We start from the raw sequence: 25,015 nt of genomic DNA on the forward strand, positions 1-25,015 counted from the left end.
GTATTCCATGGTGTATATGTGCCACATTTTCTTAATCCACTCTGTCACTGATGGACATTTGGGTAGATTCCAAGTCTTTGCTATTGTGAATAGTGCCCCAATAAACATACATGTGCATGTGTCTTTATAGCAGCATGATTTGTAATCCTTTGGGTATATACCCAGTAATGGGGTGGCTGGGTCATATGGTACTTCTAGTTCTAGATCCTTGAGGAATTGCCATACTGTTTTCCATAATGGTTGAACTAGTTTACAATCCCACTAACAGTGTAAAAGTGTTTCTATTTCACCACATCCTCTCCAGCACCTGTTGTTTCCTGACTTTTTAATGATTGCCATTCTAACTGGTGTGAGATGGTATCTCATTGTGGTTTTGATTTGCATTTCTCTGATGGCCAGTGATGATGAGCATTTTTTCATGTGTCTGTTGGCTGTATGAATGTCTTCTTTTGAGAAATGTCTGTTCATATCCTTTGCCCAATTTTTGATGGTTTTTTGTTTTTTTTTTTTTTTTTTTCTTGTAAATTTGTTTGAGTTCTTTGTAGGTTCTGGATATTAGCCCTTTGTCAGATGAGTAGATTGCAAAAGTTTTCTCCCACTCTGTGGGTTGCCTGTTCACTCTGATTGTAGTTGCCTTTGCTGTGCTCTTTACTTTAATTAGATTCCATTTGTCAATTTTGGCTTTTGTTGCCGTTGCTTTTGGTGCTTTAGACATGAAGTCCTTGCCCATGCCTATGTCCTGAATGGTATTACCTAGGTTTTCTTCTAGGGTTTTTATGGTATTAGGTCTAACATTTAAGTCTCTAATCCATCTTGAATTAATTTTCGTATAAGGAGTAAGGAAAGGATCCAGTTTCAGCTTTCTACTTATGGCTAGCCAATTTTCCCAGCACCATTTATTAAATAGGGAATCCTTTCCCCATTTCTTGTTTTTCTCAGGTTTATCAAAGATCAGACGGCTGTAGATGTGTGGTATTATTTCTGAGGACTCTGTTCTGTTCCATTGGTCTATATCTCTGTTTTGGTACCAATACCATGCTGTTTTGGTTACTGTAGCCTTGTAGTATAGTTTGAAGTCAGGTAGCGTGATGCCTCCAGCTTTATTCTTTTGACTTAGGATTGTCTTGGCAATGTGGGCTCTTTTTTGGTTCCATATGAACTTTAAAGCAGTTTTTTCCAATTCTGTGAAGAAACTCATTGGTAGCTTGATGGGGATGGCATTGAATCTATAAATTATCTTGGGCAGTATGGCCATTTTCACGATATTGATTCTTCCTATCCATGAGCATGGTATGCTCTTCCATTTGTTTGTGTCCTCTTTGATTTCACTGAGCAGTGGTTTGTAGTTCTCCTTGAAGAGGTCCTTTATATACCTTGTAAGTTGGATTCCTAGGTATTTTATTCTCTTTGAAGCAATTGTGAATGGAAGTTCATTCCTGATTTGGCTCTCTGTTTATCTGTTACTGGTGTATAAGAATGCTTGTGATTTTTGCACATTAATTTTGTATCCTGAGACTTTGCTAAAGTTGCTTATCAGCTTAAGGGGATTTTGGGCTGAGATGATGGGGTTTTCTAAATATACAATCATATCATCTGCAAACAGGGACAATTTGGCTTCTTCTTTTCCTAACTGAAAACCCTTGATTTCTTTCTCTTGCCTGATTGCCCTAGCCAGAACTTCCAACACTATGTTGAATAGGAGTGGTGAGAGAGGGCATCCCTGTCTTGTGCCAGTTTTCAAAGGGAATTTTTCCAGTTTTTGCCCATTCAGTATGATATTGGATGTGGGTTTGTCATAAATAGCTCTCACTATTTTGAGATACATTCCATCAATACCGAATTTATTGAGAGTTTTTAGCATGAAGGACTGTTGAATTTTGTCAAACACCTTTTCTGCATCTATTGAGAAAATCATGTGGTTTTTGTCTTTGGTTCTGTTTATATGCTGGATTACATTTATTGATTTGCATATGTTGAACCAGCCTTGCATCCCAGGGATGAAGCCCACTTGATCATGGTGGACAAGCTTTTTGATGTGCTGCTGAATCCGGTTTGCCAGTATTTTATTGAGGATTTTTGCATTGATGTTCATCAAGGATATTGGTCTAAAATTCTCTTTTTCTGTTGTGTCTCTGCCAGGCTTTGATATCAAGATGATGTTGGCCTCATAAAATGAGTTAGGGAGGATTCCCCCTTTTTCTGTTGATTCGAATAGTTTCAGAAGGAATGGTACCAGCTCCTCCTGGTACTTCTGGTAGAATTCAGCTGTGAATCCATCTGATCCTGGACTTTTTTTGGTTGGTAGGCTATTAATTATTGCCTCAATTTCAGAGCCTACTATTGGTCTATTCAGGGATTCTGCTTCTTCCTGGTTTAGTCTTGGGAGAGTGTAAGTGTCCAGGAAATTATCCATTTCTTCTAGATTTTCTAGTTGATTTGCGTAGCAGTGTTTATAGTATTCTCTAATAGTAGTGTGTATTTCTCTGGGGTCGGTGGTGATATCCCCTTTATCATTTTTTATTGCGTCTGTTTGATTCTTCTCTCTTTTCTTCTTTATTAGTCTTGCTAGCAGTCGATCAATTTTGTTGATCTTTTCAAAAAACCAACCCCTGGATTCATTGATTTTTTGGAGAGATTTTTGTGTCTCTATCTCCTTCAATTCTGCTCTGATCTTGGTTATTTCTTGCCTTCTGCTAGCTTTTGAATGTGTTTGCTCTTGCCTCTCTAGTTCTTTTAATTGTGATGTTAGAGTATCCATTTTAGATATTTCCAGCTTTCTCTTGTGTGCATTTAGTGCTATAAATTTCCCTCTACACACTGCTTTAAATGTGTCCCAGAGACTCTGGTATGTTGTATCTTTGTTCTCATTGGTTTCAAAGAACATCTTTATTTCTGCCTTCATTTCGTTATGTACCCAGTAGTCATTCAGGAGCAGGTTATTCAGTTTCCATGTAGTTGAGCGGTTTTGATTGAGTTTCTTAGTCCTGAGTTCTAGTTTGATTGCTCTGTGGTCTGAGAGACAGTTTGTTATAATTTCTGTTTTTGTACATTTGCTGAGGAGTGCTTTACTTCCAATTATGTGGTCAATTTTGGAATAAGTGTGATGTGGTGCTGAGAAGAATGTATATTCTGTTGATTTGGGGTGGAGAGTTCTGTAGATGTCTATTAGGTCTGCTTGCTGCAGAGATGAGTTCAATTCCTATATATCCTTGTTAGCTTTCTGTCTCGTTGATCTGTCTAATGTTGACAGTGGGGTGTTGAAGTCTCTCATTATTATTGTATGGGAGTCTAAGTCCCTTTGTAAGTCTCTAAGGACTTGCTTTATGAATCTGGGTGCTCCTGTATTGGGTGCATATATATTTAGGATAGTTAGCTCCTCCTGTTGAATTGATCCCTTTACCATTATGTAATGGCCTTCTTTGTCTCTTTTGATCTTTGATGGTTTAAGGTCTGTTTTATCAGAGACTAGGATTGCAACCCCTGCTTTTTTTTGTTCTCCATTTGCTTGGTAGATCTTCCTCCATCCCTTTATTTTGAGCCTATGTATGTCTCTGCATGTGAGATGGTTCTCCTGAATACAGCAGACTGATGGGTCTTGACTCTTTATCCAATTTGCCAGTCTGTGTCTTTTAATTGGAGCATTTAGTCCATTTACATTTAAGGTTAATATTGTTATGTGTGAACTTGATCCTGCCATTATGATATTGACTGGTTATTTTGCTCATTAGTTGATGCAGTTTCTTCCTAGCCTCGATGGTCTTTACATTTTGGCATGTTTTTGCAATGGCTGGTACCGGTTGTTCCTTTCCATGTTTAGGGCTTCCTTCAGGGTCTCTTGTAAGGCAGGGCTGGTGGTGACAAAATCTCTAAGCATCTGCTTGTCTGTAAAGGATTTTCTTTCTCCTTCACTTATGAAACTTAGTTTGGCTGGATATGAAATTCTGGGTTTAAAATTCTTTTCTTTAAGAATGTTGAATATTGGCCCCCACTTTCTTCTGGCTTGTAGAGTTTCTGCCGAGAGATCTGCTGTTAGTCTGGTGGGCTTCCCTTTGTGGGTAACCCGACCTTTCTCTCTGGCTGCCCTTAAGATTTTTTCCTTCATTTCAACTTTGGTGAATCTGGCAATTATGTGTCTTTGGAGTTGCTCTTCTGGAGGAGAATCTTTGTGGCGTTCTCTGTATTTCCTGAATTTGAATGTTGGCCTGCCCTACTAGGTTGGGGAAGTTCTCCTGGATGATATCCTGAAGAGTGTTTTCCAACTTGGTTCCATTTTCCCCCTCACTTTCAGGCACCCCAGTCAGACGTACATTTGGTCTTTTTACATAATCCCATACTTCTTGCAGGCTTTGTTCATTTCTTTTTCTTCTTTTTTCTTTAGGCTTCTCTTCTCACTTCATTTCATTCATTTGATCCTCAATCACTGATACTCTTTCTTCCAGTTGATCGAGTCGGTTACTGAAGCTTGTGCATTTGTCACGTAATTCTCGTGTCATGGTTTTCATCTCTGTCAGTTCGTTTATGGCCTTCTCTGCATTAATTATTCTGGTTATCAATTCTTCCACTCTTTTTTCAAGATTTTTAGTTTCTCTGCGCTGGGTACGTAATTCCTCCTTTAGCTCTGAGAAGTTTGAGGGACTGAAGCCTTCTTCTCTCATCTCGTCAAAGCCATTCTCCGTCCAGCTTTGATCCATTGCTGGTGATGAGCTGTGTTCCTTTGGAGGGGGAGATGTGCTCTTATTCTTAGGATTTCCAGCTTTTCTGCCCTGCTTTTTCCCCATCTTTGTGGTTTTATCTGCCTCTGGTCTTTGATGATGGTGACGTACTGATGGGGTTTTGGTGTGGGTGTCCTTCCTGTTTGTTAGTTTTCCTTCTAACAGTCAGGACCCTCAGCTGTAGGTCTGTTGGAGATTGCTTGAGGTCCACTCCAGACCCTGTTTGCCTGGGTGTCAGCAGCAGAGGCTCCAGAAGATAGAATACTGCTGAACAGCGAGTGTACCTGTCTGATTCTTGCTTTGGAAGCTTCCTCTCAGGGGTGTACTCCACTGTGTGAGGTGTGGGGTGTCGGTCTGCCCCTAGTGGATGATGTCTCCCAGTTAGGCTACTCAGGGGTCAGGGACTCACTTGAGCAGGCAGTCTGTCCCTTCTCAGATCTCAACCTCTGTGTTGGGAGATCCACTGCTCTCTTCAAACCTGTCAGACAGAGTCGTTTGCTTCTGCAGACGTTTCTGCTTGTTGTTGTTGTTGTTGTTGTTGTTGTTGTTGTTGTTGTTTAGCTGTGCTCTGTCCCCAGAGGTGGAGTCTACAGAGACAGGCAGGCTTCCTTGAGCTGCTGTGAGCTCCACCCAGTTCGAGCTTCCCAGCGGCTTTGTTTACCTACTTAAGCCTCAGCAATGGCAGGCGCCCCTCCCCCAGCCTGGCTGCTGCCTTGCAGTTAGATCACAGACTACTGTGCTAGCAATGAGGGAGGCTCCGTGGGTGTGGGACCCTCCCGGCCAGGTGTGGGATATAATCTATCTCCTGGTGTGCCCATTTGCTTAAAGTGCAGTATTGGGGTGGGAGTTACCCGATTTTCCAGGTGTTGTGTGTCTCAGTTCCCCTGGCTAGGAAAAGGGATTCCCTTCCCCCTTGCGCTTCCTGGGTGAGGTGATGCCTCGCCCTGCTTCATCTCTCGCTGATTGGGCTGCAACAGCTGACCAGCACTGATTGTCCGGCACTCCCTAGTGAGATAAACCCAGTACCTCAGTTGAAAATGCAGAAATCACCGGTCTTCTGTGTCGCTCGCGCTGGGAGCTGGAAACTGGAGCTGTTCCTATTCGGTCATCTTGCTCTGCCCCTCGGAAACCATTTTTAACTCCTCATACCTGATTAATTAATAAACTCTACGTTTTAAAATTTAGCATGTCATCTTTTATTTTTCTCTTTTTTTAAAATACATTTTTTCAACTTTTATTTTCTATTCAGGGGGTATATATGTAGGTTTGTTACTCTGGTATATTGCCTGTATTGCATAATGCTGAGTTGTGATTATGTATGATCCCACCACCCAGGTACTGAACATCGTACCCAATAGACAGTTTTTCAACCCTTACCCCCTGCCTTGTAATCCCCAATTTTATTGTTGCCATCTTTATATTCATGAGTACTCAATGTTTACCTCCCACTTGTAAGTAAGAACATGTATTTGGTTTTCTGTTCCTGTGCTTGATATAACAGCCTCCAACTGCATCCATGCTTCTGCAAAGGACATGATTTTATTATTTTTATGGCTGCATAGCATTCCATGGTGTATATGTACCACATTTTCTTTATCCAATCCACCATCATGGACAGGTTGATTGTATGTGTTTGCTTTTGTGAAAAGTGTGATAATGAACATGCGAGTAAGTGTGGGCTTTTTCTAGAAAAATTTGTTTTCTTATGGATGCATACCCAATAATGGGATTGCTGGACTGAATGGTAGGTCTGTTTTAAGTTCTTAGAGAAATATCCAAATTGCTTTTCACAGTGATTGAACCAATTTACATTTTCACTAACAGCATAAAAGCATTTCTTTTTCTCTGCAGTCTTACCAACGTCTGTTTGTTGTTGTTGTTGCTGCTGCTGTTGTTGTTGAGATGGAGACTCACTATGTTGCCCAGGCTGGAGTGCAGTGGCATGATCTTGGCTTGCTGTAACCTCCACCTCCCAGGTTCAAGTGATTCGCCTGCCTCAGCCCCCAAGTATCTGGGATTACATACGTGTGCAGCCACACCTGGCAAATTTTTGCATTTTTAGTAGAGACGGGGTTTCACCATGTTGGCCAGGCTGGTCTCGAACTCCTGACCTCAAGCGATCTGCCCACCTCAGCATCCCAAAGTGCTGTGATTACAAGCATGAGCCACGGTGCCTGGCCCTGTTGTTTTTTGACTTTTAATAGTAGCCATTCTGACTGGTGTGAGATAATACCTTACTGTGGTTTTGATTTACATATCGCTAATAATTCCTGATATTGAGAATTTTTTCATGTCTGTTGGATGCGCGTATGTCTTATTTTGAGAAATGTCAGTTCATGTCATTTCCCCAGTTCTTATTTTTTTTTGTCGTTTGCTTGTTCAATTGTATAAGTTCCTTATAAATTTTAGATATTAGATCATTGTCAGATACATAGTTTTAAAATATTTTCCCCCATTTTTTAGGTTGTCTGTTTACTCTGTTGGTAGTTTCTTTTGCTGTGCAGAAGCTGTTTAGTTTAATTGCATTCCATTTGTCATTGCTTGTTTTGGTTGCAAATACTTTACAGAATTTAATAATAAATTATTTCCCAAGGCTGGTCCAGAATGGTGTTTCTTAAGCTTTCTTTTAGGATTCTTACAGTTTCAGGTCTTACATTTAAATATTTAATCCATCTTGAGTTATTTTTTTGTATATGGTATAAGGAAGGGGTTGAGTCTTATTCTTCTGCATATGGCTAGCTGGTTATACCAGCACAATTTATTGAATAGGGAGTCTTTATTCATCATTTATTCTTGTGGACTTTGTCAAATATCAGATGGCTGTAGGTGTGGAGCTTTATTTCTAGGTTCTCTATTCTGTCACTGGTCTATGCATCTGCTTTTGTAACAGTAGCATGCTGTTTTGTTTACTGTAACCTTATAGTATAGTATGGTAATGTAAAGTCTGGTAATGTGATGTCTCCAGCTTCGTTTTTTTTTTTTTTTTCTTTTGCTCAGGGTTCCTTTGGCTATACAGGATTTTCTTGTTTGTTTGTTTGTTTGTTTCATATAAATTTTAGAATAGTTTTTTTCTAATTCTAGTTCTATGAAAAATGACATTGGTAGTTTGATAGAAACAGTGTTGAATCTATGCATTGCTTTGGGTAATATGGCCATTTTAATGATATTGATTTTTCTTATCCATGAGCATGAAATATTTTTCCATTAATTTGCATCATCTATGTTTAGTAGTTCTCCTTGTACACATCTTTCACCTTAGATTGCAAGGGACTCAATAAGATCCAGCAAAAGTTTGAAAACCAACACAAAAAAGTTCTAAAGCAATCAGGGAAATGAAGGAAAAGATAGCCATTTTAAAAAGGAATTCATCAGAGCTTCTGGAATTGAAAAAACTAATGAAGAAATTTCAAACTACAATCGAAAGCTTTAACAGTAGACTACATTTTTTAGAGTTTTAGGTTCACAGCAAAATTAAGTGGAAAGTACAGAGAGTTCCCATATACTCTGTGCACCATATATGCACTCTCTCTACCCTTATCAATATCCTCCATCACAGTGGTACATTTGTTACAATTGGTGAACATACATTAAAACATTATTATCACCAGAGTACATAGTTTAAATTAGGGTTAACTCTTGGTGTTGGGTGTTCTATGGGTTTAGGCAAGTTTATTATGACATAGTTTCACCATCATAGTATTATATTGACCAGTTTTACTGCCCTAAAAATTATCTGTGCTCTACCTATTGATCCCTCCCTGCCCTCTAACTCCTTGAAACCACTAGTATTTTTACCATCTCAGTAGTATTGCCTTTTCCACATGTTAGAATCATAAAATATGTGGGAATCATAGAATATGTAGCCTTTTCAGGTTGGTCTCTTTCACTTAGTATTACACATTTAAGTTTCCTCCATGTCTTCTCATGGCTTGATAGCTCATTTATTTTTAGCCTTGGAAAATATTCCAGTGTATGCATGTGTGGCAGTTTATTTATTCATCCATCTACTGAAGATCATCTTGGTTGCATATAAGTTCTGGTAATCATGAACAAATCTACTTCTAAACATCCATGGGCATGTTTTTGTGTGGATGTACACTTCCAACTCTTTGGGTAAATATCAAGGAGTATGATTGATAGATCATATGGTAAGAGTATGTTTACTTTGGTAAGAAACTGCCAAACTGTCTTCCTAAGTGGTTGCACCATTTTGCATTCCCATCAGCAATGAATGAGAGTTCCTGTTGGTCCCCATCCTCACCAGTGGTGCTGTCAGTGTTCTGCATTTTGTCCAATCTAATAGGTGTGTAGTGGTATCTCATTATTGTTTTACTTTGCATTTCCCTGATGACATGTGATGGGGAATATCTTTTCATGTGTTTATGTGTCATCTGTATATTTTTTATGGAGGTATCTGTTAAGATCTTCATCAGTTTTTAGTGAGATCATCTTTCTTTAAAAACCAGTAAACAATAGTAAAGTGCCAAGCAGTGTTCTAGGTGCTTTACATAAATTAAGGTGTACATTCTTGCAACAACCTTCTGAAGGTATTATTTTTTAACGTCATTCCTATTTTAGAGATGGAGAAACAGAGCTACAGAAAGTTTTAGTGGCTATCACAGCTGGCAAATAGTAGAGCCAAGATTTTAGATTGAGCAATCTAGTGCTACAGTTAAGACTACTTTGCTTTGCTGTATCTCATGATTTCCCTTACTACCTTTTTTTTAAAATGATTTTATTGTCATTGTCCTCACACCAACCCTTATAATCAATTTTGATTTTTTTCACACCTCACCCCACTTCTCACATCAAATCAGTTGCAGGTAAACAAGTTTTGTACTTCTACCACTTTAGATTTGTTTTCCTTTTTTTTTTATTAGTAGCAGGACTCCTTTCTGGACTCCAATTTAGGATTAAAGAGATTAATGTTTCTACAGCACAATTCTAATGCACTTTCTGATTTTTATTTACCATAGGGTAGAAAAAGACTTTCAATCTTGAATTTATAGCTCTCCACAATATGGGCCCTAACTACTCTTCTAAGATTATTTATTATATTTCTAATACACTAGCTCCATATATCAGCCATACTGAACTGAACTATTCATTTCTGTGTGGAAACCTTCTCACTGAAGTCTGTCCCTAATCTCAGAGCTCTTCATTTTCTGGTCCTCATGCACATCAGTGTAATCTGTTTGTTAATTCTTGACTTTACTAATTACAACTCAGCCACTAGCACTGTTGATCACCAATATTCAGGGTCAATCATGATCATTTTAGGTGTCAAAATTAACAAACTAATTGATATATAAAGAGTGTTATTTTGTGGTAAGAAATATAAATAATTAATAAAAAGAAATATAAATGGTCATAAACCAATGAAACATTCAACATTGTTTATAATAAAATAAATTTATGTTAAAACAATTGGCAAGGGTATTTGAGATAGTAAGCCCCGTAAATGTATGACAGTACTTACCATCTAAATTGCTTCAGCCTTTTGGAAATCAGTTTATGAATCTGGAACAAAGATTATAATAACAAACAAAGAAGAAATGTGTAAATATCCATCACTATGGCAGTCATCAAATTAAACATGGTATATATGTTTTATTCAGTGTTATCCAATATTTAAAAATAACAAACTACGTTTATATGTACTGAAATTGAAAAGTATTTAAGATAGATTGTCAAGTGGAAAAGCCAAGTTTCAGAATGATACACATCATATTTGTTTCAATATATACAGACAAAATACCTGGTACCCAGTTACTATTGCCCTCTTGTATATATTCTTTTGAGAAACATCTATTCAAATATTTTGCCCATATTTTAATCTGATTATTTGTCTTTTTATTATTAAGTTATAAGAGTTATAATTTGCAAATATCTTCTCCCACACATTTTCCCATTCTGTGGTCTATATTTTTACTTACTTGATGGTATCATTTGTAGCACAAAAGTTTAATTTTGATGAAGTCCAGTTTATCTATTTTTTCTATGCTCATTCACAATAGGTACAGAAGAGTTCCAATTAGTAAAAGAGGCCTTGCTGTAATGTGCAAATACTTTTAAAGTCTATGCTTGTATTTTATTTAATAATATTCAAATAGCCAAAACAATTCACATGACCAAGGTGAAATTCAAAGGGTACAAATATAGATTTAACTTCTTCATGGGAGGAGCTACTTAATTTTGTGACTGATTGTGATAATCTATCACATCCTTTAAAAAGTGAGACTTCCACTGTGATTTTTTATCCCATAACTGACAACCAGGAAACTGATGCTTCTTTTAGCCCAGTTCACTATGCCTTTTTGGAAACTAGAAATCATACTTTTGGCTTTTCACTCTCAAGAGTCAAAAGAACAGTTATATTGCCTTTGGCTCATCTATAACTAGCTTGTCCTATTACCTGCCACTAAGAATTCAACATGCTTTTAGAATGAATCACTTCAGATATAACATTTTCCTGTTTCTATACCTTTTAAAGGATACCTATTTAGCTTGTCTTATAGTTATACATACTTTCCTCTGCTATTAGATTATAAGTAACTTTGAGGGAGGAGATGATACATTATTTCTCTATCTATGACACTCTTTCACAAGATTCTTTCTCTTGTACTTTTCCAATATTTGTGGAAACCACTTGTCTTTTTATTCAGGTATATGGTTTGGGTATGCAGATGTTTAATAATTATTTATTCACCACAATTACAGTTTAGATTAGGCCTGTGGGTGTTACTATAGATTTCTCATACCTGTGCAAACTCCATTAATTACTAACTTCATTCAACAGACTGGTCTACTAGGAAGATCTGACCACTGATCTTGAATTGTATATACAGCTCTTCTGTATGTTTACTTGAAGCTATCAACTCATTGTAACTATATTCAGATGAAGGGAATATGAAAAACATTAATGAGTTTCTAGTTCCTCTTTTCTAAAAGGAAATTTCTCCATTATTTGTTACTGATGACTCTCTCTTTCTCTTTCTCTCTCTACACAGTCATCCTCTGATATCCATCAGAGATTGCTTCTATAACCAATCCCCACAGATATGTTCCACAGGTACAAATATCCACAGGTGCTCACATCCCATATAAAATGATGAAATACTTGCATATAATCTATGAACATACTTCCATGGGCTTTGAACATACTTCCACAAAGACCAGGATGATCTATTCAATCTGTGCTTTTCTGTCATGGTTGCACACAGAGATAAAACTGCAGAGAAGGCAATTTTTCTTGCTCCCTCCATCTGTCTACCTGAAGATTTCCTTCAGGCTACAGCCATTTCACTGGGGTCCAAATCAAGTAAAGAATCATGGACCGAAGTTACAACATGAGAAGAAAACAAAGAAGGTCCAAATAAGGAATTTGCTTCAAAACTGTTCTTTCACACTTTTACAAATAACCCCAAATAAGGAACTATTTTTCCCTCTAGGGCAGAAATATCATTAATTCACAATGTAGGCAAAAAGCAAGATTCTAACTGTATCAGGGTAGATAACCCTAACCTCAGATTGAGGTTCCAACAAAAGGGTAAAAAAAATCTAAACCTAATATTTCTGGATCTCTCAGGCTTTGCGAGACATTTTTCTGCCGAATTTGACTTCTGCGTGCTTTCTTAAGTTTAAGAATCTATTTTCCCTTAATATTGCATATGTCTTACTCGGTGTCATTATTACCCAGATTCTCTTATGATCTATTTCTTTAATCCTAACAAACATGTTCTTAATTCATTATCTCATTTGAAGATAAGTTTATTGATAACTACTTGATGTGTTTCCAACCCAAGTGTATCTGCATGTTAATAAAAATCAACATTCAATGCTTACAGGCAAATTATAAAATTTCAAGTTTTAGCCTCTCTGTAATCATTAGTCCTCTTTCTGACCCTCAAATTGCATCATTTAACTGCATCGCTTACAAAGTTTACTGACAAGACTATTCCATCATAACACACATAGCATTTTTAGTTGCTCTTATATTTGTTATTTTTTGCACATACAAAGATTCTTACCATTTGATCACCAGAGATTAATTAACATACTTTTCTTTCATTATCTGTTTCATACACATATTTATCTTTATAGAATGAACAGCTTTGCTCCAGGGCTAGTGGAAAATAAAGTTTTGTATGTATTAATTTTTGATGAGTCTTTGTTATCACTATTTCTTCATGGAAAATGTAGGAAAGCCTCTGAGGAAACTGAGAATGAGATGCAGTCTAGTTTAGTAAACATACACTTGGGCACTGAAATCAGGTAAAGATTGAAATTTTATCACTCGTTCTCATTAGATGTATGACACTGAATAAGTCAATTAAACTCTCCTATTCTCATACGATAGGTTAATAAAGTAATGTATGTACAGTGCTTGGCACACAATAAAAACTCAGTAATTGCTCACCAAAACCAAGCAAAAACAGCCACAATGAAAATTTAGAGGGCACGTAGATTTCATACCTTTGTTGAAAACCAGATTGTGTCATCAACCAATTAAACTTCACTGTCCACAGCTAAAATTATATCTGTACATTAATTGTATTTTGTGAAAGTAAAAATTGAGATAGTTATTAGAACAATTCAGATTCTAGATACAAGTTCTGTTGATTTTAAGGGTTTAAATTTTTCATATAAAATTTGTGTCAGAACTTTGCCAATGTTTGTGTAAATCACAAACTCACCTTCATGGTTCAGTTTTTCATTCTTGATCATTCATTCAATAAATATTTATGTACCATTTACTATGCACCATGACTGTATCAGTTACAAGTAGTACAAGGTTGCACAGTACATTGCTCCTTCCTTCAAGGAATGCAAGGTTTAGTAGAAGAGACACATATGTAAACAACTAATAAGAAAAAAGTTGCATGTATTCAAATTACTTATCACAGAAAGTGCAAATGATAAATGTCATAAAACAGGTTGACCTGATTCACGATAATGATTGTTGTAAAATAGTAAGATTCATAAAATTAGAGGTGGAGCAAGATGGTTGTAAAGAAAGCTCCATAGATTGTCCCCCTCTGCAAAGAACACTATTTAACAAATATCTACACAGAAAAATCACCTTCACAAAAACCAAATATCAGGTGAGCACTTATAGTAACTGGTTGTAACTTCATATAGCTGAAAGAGACACTGAAGAGATAGAAAAAAACAGTCCTGAGTGGCTGGAACCACCCCCACCCCCAGCAGCTTCAGCATGGTATGGAGAGCATCTCTGGGCACTAGGGGAGAGAACACAATTGTGAGGCGTGGAACTCAGTGGTGTCCTATTAGAACAGAAAGGAAAATCATACCAAACTCAGATGATGCCTGGCTACCAAGAGAGAATTTAAATTAGCCTTAGCCACAGGGGAATTGCTGATGTCTGAGGTCTGAACTTGTGTGCCTGCAAACCTCGCCATCAAGGGCTACAGCACTCTGTTTCTCCAAGTAAGCTTGAAAGGTAGTCTAGGCCGTAAGGACTGCAATTCTTAGGTGAGTCCTAGTGCTGAACTAAGCCCAGAGATAGTAAACTGGGGGGAAACATGACCTACTGAGACACAAGTTGGGGCAGCCCAAGGAGTTCTGACATCACCCTTCCCCTAACCCCAGGCTGTACATCTAACATCTCCAAAAGATACTCATTCCTTATGCTTGAGGAGAGAAGAGGGAAGAATGGGGAGAACTTTGTCATGCATCTTGGATACCAACTCAGCCACTGCAGAACAGGGCACTGGTGAGAGTCATGAGGCCCCTGTTATAGGCCCTAGTTCCCAGATCCATTTCTAGATACATCCTGGGCCAAAATGAAACCCACCTCCTTGAAAGAAATGACTCATTCCTAGCAGCATTCATCATCTGCTAACTGAAGAGCCCTTGGACTCTGAGTAACCACAAGTTTTACCTTTGTATTACATCAAGGTCCTTGGATGAGCCTCCAAGACTTGCTGGCTTCAGGTGAGACTCAGCACATTACCGGTATTGGTGGTTATGGGCCAAAATTCCTTCTACTTGAGAAAAGCAGAGGGAAAAGTAAAGGGGGCTTTGTCTTGCACCTTAGGTACCAGCAGAACCACAGATGGTAGAGAAATAAGCAGGCTCTTTGGATCTCTGATTCTAAGATGTGACACTTGGATGGCATTTCTGGACATGCCCTGGGTCAGAAGGGAGCCTACGACCATGCAGAAGAGTCCCAGTTCAGGCAAAATTCACCACAAGCTGACTTAAGAGACCTTGGACCTTAAGATAATATCCAGGGTAGTCTGAGAGTACTCCACGTGGCCTGAGGTGGAGATGGCTTCAGGGTGAGGCTCCTCTGCCTTTGGAAAGGGGAGAAAAGTGTGGAAGAACTACATCGTATGGTTTGAGTGCTAGCTCAGCTGAGATACAATAGAATACCGGGTAGACTCCTAACATTTTTTGCTCTAGCCCCTGATGCCAGGATGGTGCTTCTGGACTCACCTGGGGCCTGGAGGACCTCACTTCCCAGAAGGGAGAGACACAGGCCTGGCTGGCTTTGCTGCCTGCTGATTATAAAGCCTCAGGGCCTTGAGGAAACATATGCAGTAGCTAGGGAGTGGTTACCGCTGGCCTTGGGAGAGACTCAGTGCTGTGCTGGTTTCAGCTCTGACCCAGTACAGTCATAGTGTTGGTGGGCATAAGGGTACATGAGTAAGTTCACCGTCTTTAGGAGATGCGTGAGGTTTAGGAGGTTCAGAACAGAGAAAGACTATATGTTTGGGAGAAAGTAAGGGAAGAGAATAAGTTTCTTCTTGGTAATCCAGAGAATTCTCTTGGATATTGTCTAACACCATCAAAGTTGTACCTCTATGAGTCTGCAAGAACCACAGCATTACTCTGCTTGATGTGCCCCCAAAAGCAAATAGAGCTTAGATCACAACATCCAAGTCCTTTTAAACATCTGGAAATCCTTCCCAAGAAGGAGGAGTACAAACATGACTAGCAGTGAAGACTACAATAAATACATATCTCTTCAATGCCCAGATATTGAAGAACATCTATCAACATTATCACCATCCAGGAAAACATGATCTCACCAAATGAACAAAGAAGGAATTTAGAATCCTATAAGACACACTTAACAAAAAGATAGAAACAATTAAAAATAATCAAGCAGAAATTCTAGAGCTGAAAAATGCAATTGGCATACTGAAGAATTCTTCAGCATCCTTTAGTAGCAGAATTGATCAAGCAGAAGAAAGAATTACTGGACCTAAAGACAGGCTGTTTGAAAACACACAGTAAGCAGAGATAAAAGAAAAAAATGAAGCATGACTACAGGATCTGGAAAAGTAGCCTTAAAACTGCAAACTTGAGAGCCATTGGCCCTGTAGAGGAAGTGGAGGAGATGATGAGGGAAGAAAGTTTGTTCAAAAAGATAACAACAGAGAACTTCCCTAACCTAGAGAAAGATATCCGAGTAGAAAAACATTATAGAACACCTAGCAGATTTAACACAAAGAGGACTACATTAAGACATTTGATAAACAAACTCAAATCTTGAGTTAATTTTTGTATAAGGTTAAGGAAGGGGTCCAGTTTCTGTTTTCTGCATATGGCTAGCCAGTTTTCCCAACACCATTTATTGAATAGGGAATCCTTTCCTCATTGCTTATTTTTGTCAAGTTTGTCAAAGATCAGATGGTTGTAGATGTGTGGTAATATTTCTGAGGCCTCTGTTCTGTTCCATTGGTCTATAGATCTGTTTTGGTACCAGTACCATGCTGTTTTGGTTACTGTAGCCTTGTAGTATTGTTTGAAGTCACATAGCTTGATGCCTCCAGCTTTGTTCCTTTTGTTTAGGATTGTCTTGGTTATATGGGTGCTTTTTTGATTCCACATGAAATTTAAAGTAGTTATTTCCAGTTCTGCAAAGAAAGTCAATGGTAGCTTCATGGGAATTGCATTGAATCTATAAATTACTTTGGGCACTATGGCCATTTTCATGATATTGATTCTTCTTATCCATGAGTATGGATGTTTTTCCAATTTCAGGGTCTTATTTCCTTGAAGAGTGGTTTTGTAGTTCTGCTTGAAGAGGTCCTTCACGTCCCTTGTAAGTTGTATTTTATTCTCTTTGTAGCACTTGTGAATGGGAGTTCACTCATGATTTGGCTCTTTGCTTACTGACTATTGGTGTGTAGGAATGCTTATGATCTTTGTGCATTGATTTTGTATCCTGAGACTTTGCTGAAGTTGCTTATCAGCTTAAAGATTTTTTGGACTGAGACGATGGGGTTTTCTAAATATACAATCATGTCATCTGCAAAGAGGGACAATTTGACTTCCTGTCTTCCTATTTGAATACCCTTTATTTCTTTCTCTTGCCGGATTGCCCGGGCCAGAACTGTCAATATTATGTTGAACAGGAGTGGTGAGAGAGGGCATCCTTGTCTTGTGCCAGCTCTCAAAGGGAATGCTTCCAGCTTTTGCCCATTCAGTATGATATTGGCTATGGGTTTTTCATAAATAGCTCTTATTATTTTGAGATATGCTCCATCAATACCTAGTTTATTGAGAGTTTTTAGCATGAAAGGATTTTGAATTTTATTGAAGGACTTTTCTGCATCTATTGAGATAATCATGTGTTTGTCGTTGGTTCTGTTCATGTGATGGATTTTGTTTATCAATTTGCATATGTTGAACCATGCTTGCATCCCAGGGATGAAGTCAACTTGTTCGTGGTGGACACGCTTTTTGGTATGCTGCTGGATTCGATTCTCCTGTAAGAATTAAGAATTTATGCATTGATGTTCATTAGGGATATTGGCCTGAATTTTCTTTCTTTTTTTGGTTGTGTCTCTGCCAGGTTTTGGTATCAGGATGATGTTTCCCAGAACTTAAAGTAAAATAAAAATAAATACATAAAATAAATAAACAAATTCACAAACATCAAAGATAAAGAAAGGATCCTAAAAGCAGCAGGAAAAAAAAAAAAAAAAAAAAAAGAAGTAACAAACAATGGAGCTCCCATACATCTGGCAGCATTTCAGTGGAAACTTTACAGGCCAGAAGACAGTAGCATGACATATTTAAAGCACCAAAGAAAAAAAAAATAACTTTTACTCTAGAGTAGTATATCTGGTGAAATTATTCTTCAAACATGAAGGAGAAATAAAGCATTTCCCAGACAAACAAAAGATGAGGGATTTCGTCAATAACAGATCTGTTCTACAAGAAATGCTAAAGGGAATATTTCAATCAGAAATACAAGGACATTAATGAGCAATAAATAATTACCTGATAGTACAAAAATTCTGGTCATAGTAAGTACACCAAGAAAACATAGAATGTAATAACACCATAAGCATTATGGTATGTAAACTACTCTTATCTTAAGCAGAAAGAGTAAACAATGAAAAAATAATGACTAAAAAATATTTCAAGATATAGTACAATAGGATATAAATAGAAACAACAAAAAGTTAAAAAGCAGGGGGATGAAGTTAAGGCATAGAGTTATTATTAGTTTTTGTTTTTCTTGTTAATTTATTTGCTTTTGCAAATAGTGCTAAGTTGTTATCAGTTTAAAATACCAGGGTTATAAAATAGCATTTGCAACCCTCGTGGTAATCTCAAAGCAAAAAACAAACAATGGATACAAAAAATAAAAAGCAAGAAACTAAATCAGATTACCAGATAAAATTACCTACACTAGAGGAAGACAGAAAGGAAAGTAAGAAGAAAGAGAAGACCACAAAAGAACCAGAATGCAAATAACAAAATGGCAGGAGTAAGTGTTCATTCATCAACAATAACATTGAATGTAAATGGGTAAAACTCTCCAATCAAAAGCCATAGGCTGGCTGAATGAACGAAAAACAAGAAGCATTTATCTGTTGCCTACAATAAACACACTTCACCTATAAAGACACACAGACTGAAAATAAAGGGATAGAAAAAGTTGTTCCATACCATTGGAAACCAGAAATGAGCAGGACTCATGACACTTAGACAAAATAGATTTCAAAACAAAAACTATAAGAAGGGACAAAAATAGTCACTATATAATAATAAAGGAGTCAATTCAGCAAGAGTATGTAAATAATTTAAATTTATATACACCCAACCCTGGAACACCCAGATACGTAAAATAAATGTTATTAGAGCTAAGGGGAAAGCCAGACCTCAATACAATAATAGATGGAGATTTCAACAATCAACTTTCAGCATTTGATAGATCTTCCAGAGAAAAAATCAGCAAAGATCAGACTTAATTCATACTATAGACCAAGTGACTCTAATAAATATTTATAAAATATTCCATCCAAGAGCTTCAAAATATACATTCAACATCATTTGATTATAAGCTCTCATTATGTCTTCTATAATTTTGGGTAAAAAAATGTACACTTCAATACTTGTTTTGATAACTTGTATAATCCAACAACTATTTATTAAATTTTTAATCTGCCAGGCAATGTGGTAGGTACTGGATTAAATAAGACAATGTAAATGATGCATTTGATACATGGCTGGTCCTCAATATAAGACAGCTATTTAAATGAGCCTCCTGTGTTAATACTAAAGTAACAACAATAGTTAAAATGTATTAAATATTTTCTATTTGAGATATGTTATATTACTTTGAATACTTACAATGGGCCAAAGGATATGGTTAATAGATATATTTGATGTGCTAATCAAGCATTTATCTTTATTACCTGAAAACGTTTCCCACAACTTCCAATAAAGGGACAGATTTATGTAGGATCCTTTGTATGAGGTGACCCTGGTACCTAGTTACCGCCGAGTGAATAAGTAACAGATACTTAACTCAAAATAAGCCAATCAGATTATCTCTGTCATTAATTGAAATAAAAGTCAAAATCTATAAAAAATTTGGTAAATACTGGAGGTGTAAACTTATGAAGACTGAACTGTCAGTTATTTTAGCTATATGCATCCCAAAAGTCAATTCGGTATAGAGTAGCAGGAAAAGCAATAGCTGCAGAGAGGGAATCAGTGAGAACAGAATATGTGGCAGCTGGAAGACAGAATAGTGGTGAGGGAAGCTGGGAGAGGTATTCAGTGAAATTGGGTTGCGAAAATTCCTTATAGATTCCTATGATATTGTCTTTTCAATTTAAGCTAGTTTGGTACCTGTAACCAAACATGCTCTATTATAGGTAGGTTTACCTTGGTTTTTATAGATAAAGAAAAAGGATAACAAAATTTAAGTCAAATTTCTCTTAGTCACAAAGCTAGCATATGGCATAGATATGACTCAAAGCAAGATTTGCCTGGCCCCAAGACTTTTTTTCTTCTAACTCAATTGTACTGTTATCTACCTTTTCTGTATTGTATTTTGTTATAAGCAAAATAAGAATACTTTCTATTTTGCATGTTTTTTTTGAGGATTAGATGACATAATGTTTATAAAATGCATAGAAAAATGCCTGGCATTTAGTAGCTGCTTAATAAATGTTATTTCTCTTCTCAGCTTTGAGTTGGGTAAAACAGGTATGGATATTCTCCTTATACAAGTGAGCTAACTGAAAGGTGAAAGTGTCTCCCTAAAGTAACATAAGGCTCAAACACTTGTTTGTTTAAGTTGAACTGAATGTTTCCCCTAATGAAGCATGCTGCTTTTGATTAATAAAATGTTTAGCCTCCTAATTAAAAACAGAGACACAAGTATAAAGTTTAATTTCATGTTTAGAAGCATAAAACTTGGAATATTGTTTGTTGTAAATGCTTACTTATCTCTCCTTGAATTTATCATTTAAATGGCTGATCTAGAGGAAAAGTAACTGAAAAATATTTTTACCCTATCAAATATTTCACTGTTTTTAGTGATTACTATCTTGTTCCTTGCCTTTATATTTTAAATATTTAATGGATGAATAAAGATTGTATTTGTTCAAGGTAAACAACATGATAATTTGATACAAATGCATTGTATGATTACCACCCTCAAATTAATTAATGCATCTATTATGCTGTTCCTTAGACCCTCAGAACTTGTTCATCTTATAACTGAAAGTCTGTACCCTTGGACCAACATCTCACCATTTTTCCTTAATCTCCAGTCCCTGGAAATCACCATTCTTTCTGCTTCTGTAAGTTATATTCTTTTAGATTCCACATTTAAGTGAGATCATATAGCATTTGCCTTTCTGTGTCTGGCTAATTTCACTTAGAATAATGTCTTCCAAGTTCATCCATGTTGTTGCAAATGGCAGGATTTCCTTCGTTTCCATGGCTGAATAATATTCTATTATGTATATGTACCATGATTTCTTCAGTGATTCCTTTGGCAGTGGATACTTAGGTTGTTTCCATATGTTGGCTGTTGCAAACAATTCTGCAATGAACATGAGGGTGCAGAAATCTCTTTGAGATACTGACTACTTTTCCTTTGGGTATATACCCAGAAGTGGAATTGCTATATTATATGGTAGTTCTATTTTTAATTTTTTGAGAAACATCTGTACTGTTTTCCATGACTGTATCAATTTACATTCCCATCAACAGTATACAAAGGTTCTCTTTCTCCGCACCCTCACCAACATGTATCTCTTGTCTTTTTGATAATGGATATAATACTACTTGTGAGGTGCTACTGTGGATTTGATTTGCATTTCCTTTTATAATTTTTAAAAATTTATTATTTGTTGAGGTAAATATAGATAGATAGATAGATAGATAGATAGATAGATAGATAGATAGAGAGATAATTTGCAATGTTTACCATTTTTAAGTGTAAAGTTCAGTGGTGATAAATACATTTATGTTCCTCTGTTTCCCTTCATTCATCCCTCACCTTTCCCCTTCCAACCTCTAGTAACCACCAATCTACTTTATCTTTATGAGATACAGGCTTTTAGATCCCACATGAGTGATAACATGCAATATTTGTTTTCTGTGCTTGGCTTATTTCACTTCCACTTAATAGAATGACCCCTAGTTCCATACATGTTGCTGCAAATGGCAGGATTTCCTTTATTTTATCACTGAATATTATTTTTTATTGTGTGTGTATATATACATGTAAATATATGTGTGTATATATACATGTAAATATACATGTGTATAAAGATTAATATATACACATATGTATATGTGTATACATACATACACATATGTATATGTATATTATGTATATACACATATATACGTATATATGTGTATATATGCATTTATATATCTTATATTGAGGACCTGCCATGTATCAAGTGCATTATTTACATTGTCTTATTTAATCCAGTACCTACCACATTGCCTGGCAGATTAAAAATTTAATAAATAGTTGTTAGATTACACAAGTTATCAAAACAAGTATTGAAGTGTAAACTTTATTACCCAAATGTATATATGTATACATATACATATATTACATATACATATACATATATGTATACATGTATATATATTACATATATATACACACACACATATATATGCCCTGATTTATTTATTCATTTATTTGTTGATGGAAACAGGTTGTTTCTATATCTTCGTTATTGTAAATAGTGCTGCAATGAATGCATTTCCTTTGGGCACATACCAATAAGTGGGATTGCTGTATGGAGCAGTAGTTTTATTTCTCATTTTTGAGAAACTTCCACACTGTTTTCAATGACTGTACTCATTTACATTCTCACCTACAGTGTACAAGGGTTCCCTTTTTTCACACCCTCATCAACACATCATCTCTTGTCTTTTAAACAGTCATTCTAACAGGCATGTTGTGATATCTCTGTGGTTTTGATTTGACTTTCCCTGATAATTAGTGATAGTAGGCACCTTTTCATTTACCTGTTGTTGTTTGTATGTCTTCTCAATTAGGTTATTTGATTTTTTTTTTTTTTTTTTTTTTTTTTTTTTGCTATTGAGTTACTTGAATTATTTATGTACTTTGGATATTAAATGCTTATCGGATATATGGTTTGCAAAAGTTTTCTCTCATTCTGTAGGTTTCCGTTTCATTTTGCTGACTGTTTGCTTTGCTGCGTAGAAGCTTTTCAGTTTGTTGTAGGACTACTCGCTTATTTTTGCTTTTGCTTCCTGTGCTTCTGGTGTCACTTTAAAGAAATCCATTGCTGAGAAAAATGTCAAGGAACTTTTCTCTATGCTTTCTTCTAGGAGTTTTACAGTTTCTGACATTATACTTAAGCCTTTAATCAATTTCGAGTTAAATTTTTTATATGGTGTAAAAAATCGCCCAATTGGGAAAATAAGTAATTAACTTCTGTTTGCAGGTGAATGATGTTCTATATAAAAAAAACCCTAAACACTCCACCACAGAACTGTCAGAACTAATAAGTGAATTCAGTAAAGTTGAAAAATACAAAACTAACACACAAATATTCGTTGTGTGTCTATACACTAACAAGAAACTGTCTGAAAATAAAAACCAAAAAAATCCCATTTATAACAGCATCACCAAAGAAGTGAAAGATCTGTACATTGAAAACCATAAAGCATTGATAAAATAAATGGAAGAAGGCACGAATAAATGGAAAGATAGTCTGCGTTCATGAATTGGAAGAATTAATATTGTTTAAAAGGCCATACTACTAAAAGTGATCTACAGATTCAACACAATCCCTGTCAAAAGTCCAATGTCATTTTTTGCAGAAGTAGAAAAACAATGTTAAAACTTGTATGGAACCACAGCAGATCCTGAAAAGGCAAAGCAAATTCGAGAATAAAACACAGCTGGAGGCATCACACTTCATTTTTTCAAACTATATTAAACTATATTACAAAGTAATCAAAGAGTATTGTACAGGCATAAAAACAGACACATAGACCAATAGAAGAGAATAGAGAGCCCAGAATTAAACCCAAAAAGCCATGTTTAACCAATCTTTCACAAGGTTGTCAAGGATACACAGTGAGGAAGGGAAATTTTCTTCAATAAATGGTGTTGGAAAAACTCGATATCCACATGCAAAAAGATAAAAGTGAACCCTTGTCTTATGCCATATACAAAAATTAAATCATTTGCTTTCCCACATACTTTTCAAGAAAGAAATTTAAACCAATTTTCAAACAGAATAGAGGCTATTTAGCATAGAATGAATTATCTATGTTTGCTGTTCTCAACTTCAAATATATTACTACTAATTTTTTTTTTTTTTTGGCATGTAGGCAAATCAAGGCCTTACGCAATATGTTCAATTTAAAAAAATAATAAAATGCTACTATTGCAATATATTCACATTGAGTTGTATAAGATAATTTAATGCAATTAAAATTTCAAAATAAGTGGCCGGGCGCGGTGGCTCACACCTGTAATCCCAGCACTATGGGAGGCCAAGATGGGCAGATCACGAGGTCAGGAGATTGAGACTATCCTGGCTAACACGGTGAAACTCCATCTTTACTAAAAATACAAAAAAAAAATTAGCCGTGCGTGGTGGTGGATGCCTGTAGTCCCAGCTACTCAGGAGGCTGAGGCAGGAGAATGACGTGAACCCGGGAGGCAGAGCTTGCAGTGAGCTGAGATCATGCTACTGCACTCCATCCTGGGGGACAGAGCAAAACTCTGTCTGGAAAAAAAAAAAAAAAAAAAAATTCAAAATAAGTGAAAGAGAACACAAATTTCAAATATTTACACAAGCAAAATTAAAGACTTCTAGGCTCTGGGGATTTCCCTCTTAATATTAAAACACTCTTTGCTGGAAATATAGTAATATCAAAGACAATTTTATTATGGTTCCTCTAAAATCCACGGTTGCTGATTGTTTGTTATCCTTAAGGAATCAAAGTTAAATGGTGATACAAGATTAATTTTAAATCCCAATTATTACAAAAAAAAAAACAGATATCAGCAATCAAATTCTAGCTTTAAAAATAAAATGTCATCACAAAATATTCAGTTTATTTGATTAAGATCAGTGAAAACATTCATCTTATAGAGCAGGAGTTGGCAAACATTTTCTGTAAAGGGGATGATAGTAACTGTTTTCAATTTTATAGACCACACTGTCTCTGTTGCAACCTATTATTCATCTCTGTCATTGTAGTGTGAAAATAACCAGAGACAATACATAAATGAATGGACATGGATATGTTCTAATAAAATTATATTTTTTTTACATAAAAGTTGAATTTCATATAATTTTAATGTGTCAAAAAATATTCTTTAAGAGCTTTTTCTTCAACAACTTAAAGATGTAACAGTCATTCTTAGATTGAAGACTGCAGAAAAATAAGTAGAAGGCCAGATTTAGTCTGCGGCTATAGTTTTCTGGCCCTTTCTTTAGGTAACTTTTGCTGCTCGTAGTTGGACATCCTCTATTAAGTGAAACAGCAGCTGATGAAAATTAATA

Source organism: Piliocolobus tephrosceles, chromosome 12 (genome assembly GCF_002776525.5).
Source record: "Piliocolobus tephrosceles isolate RC106 chromosome 12, ASM277652v3, whole genome shotgun sequence".
Taxonomy (NCBI): Eukaryota; Metazoa; Chordata; class Mammalia; order Primates; family Cercopithecidae; genus Piliocolobus; species Piliocolobus tephrosceles.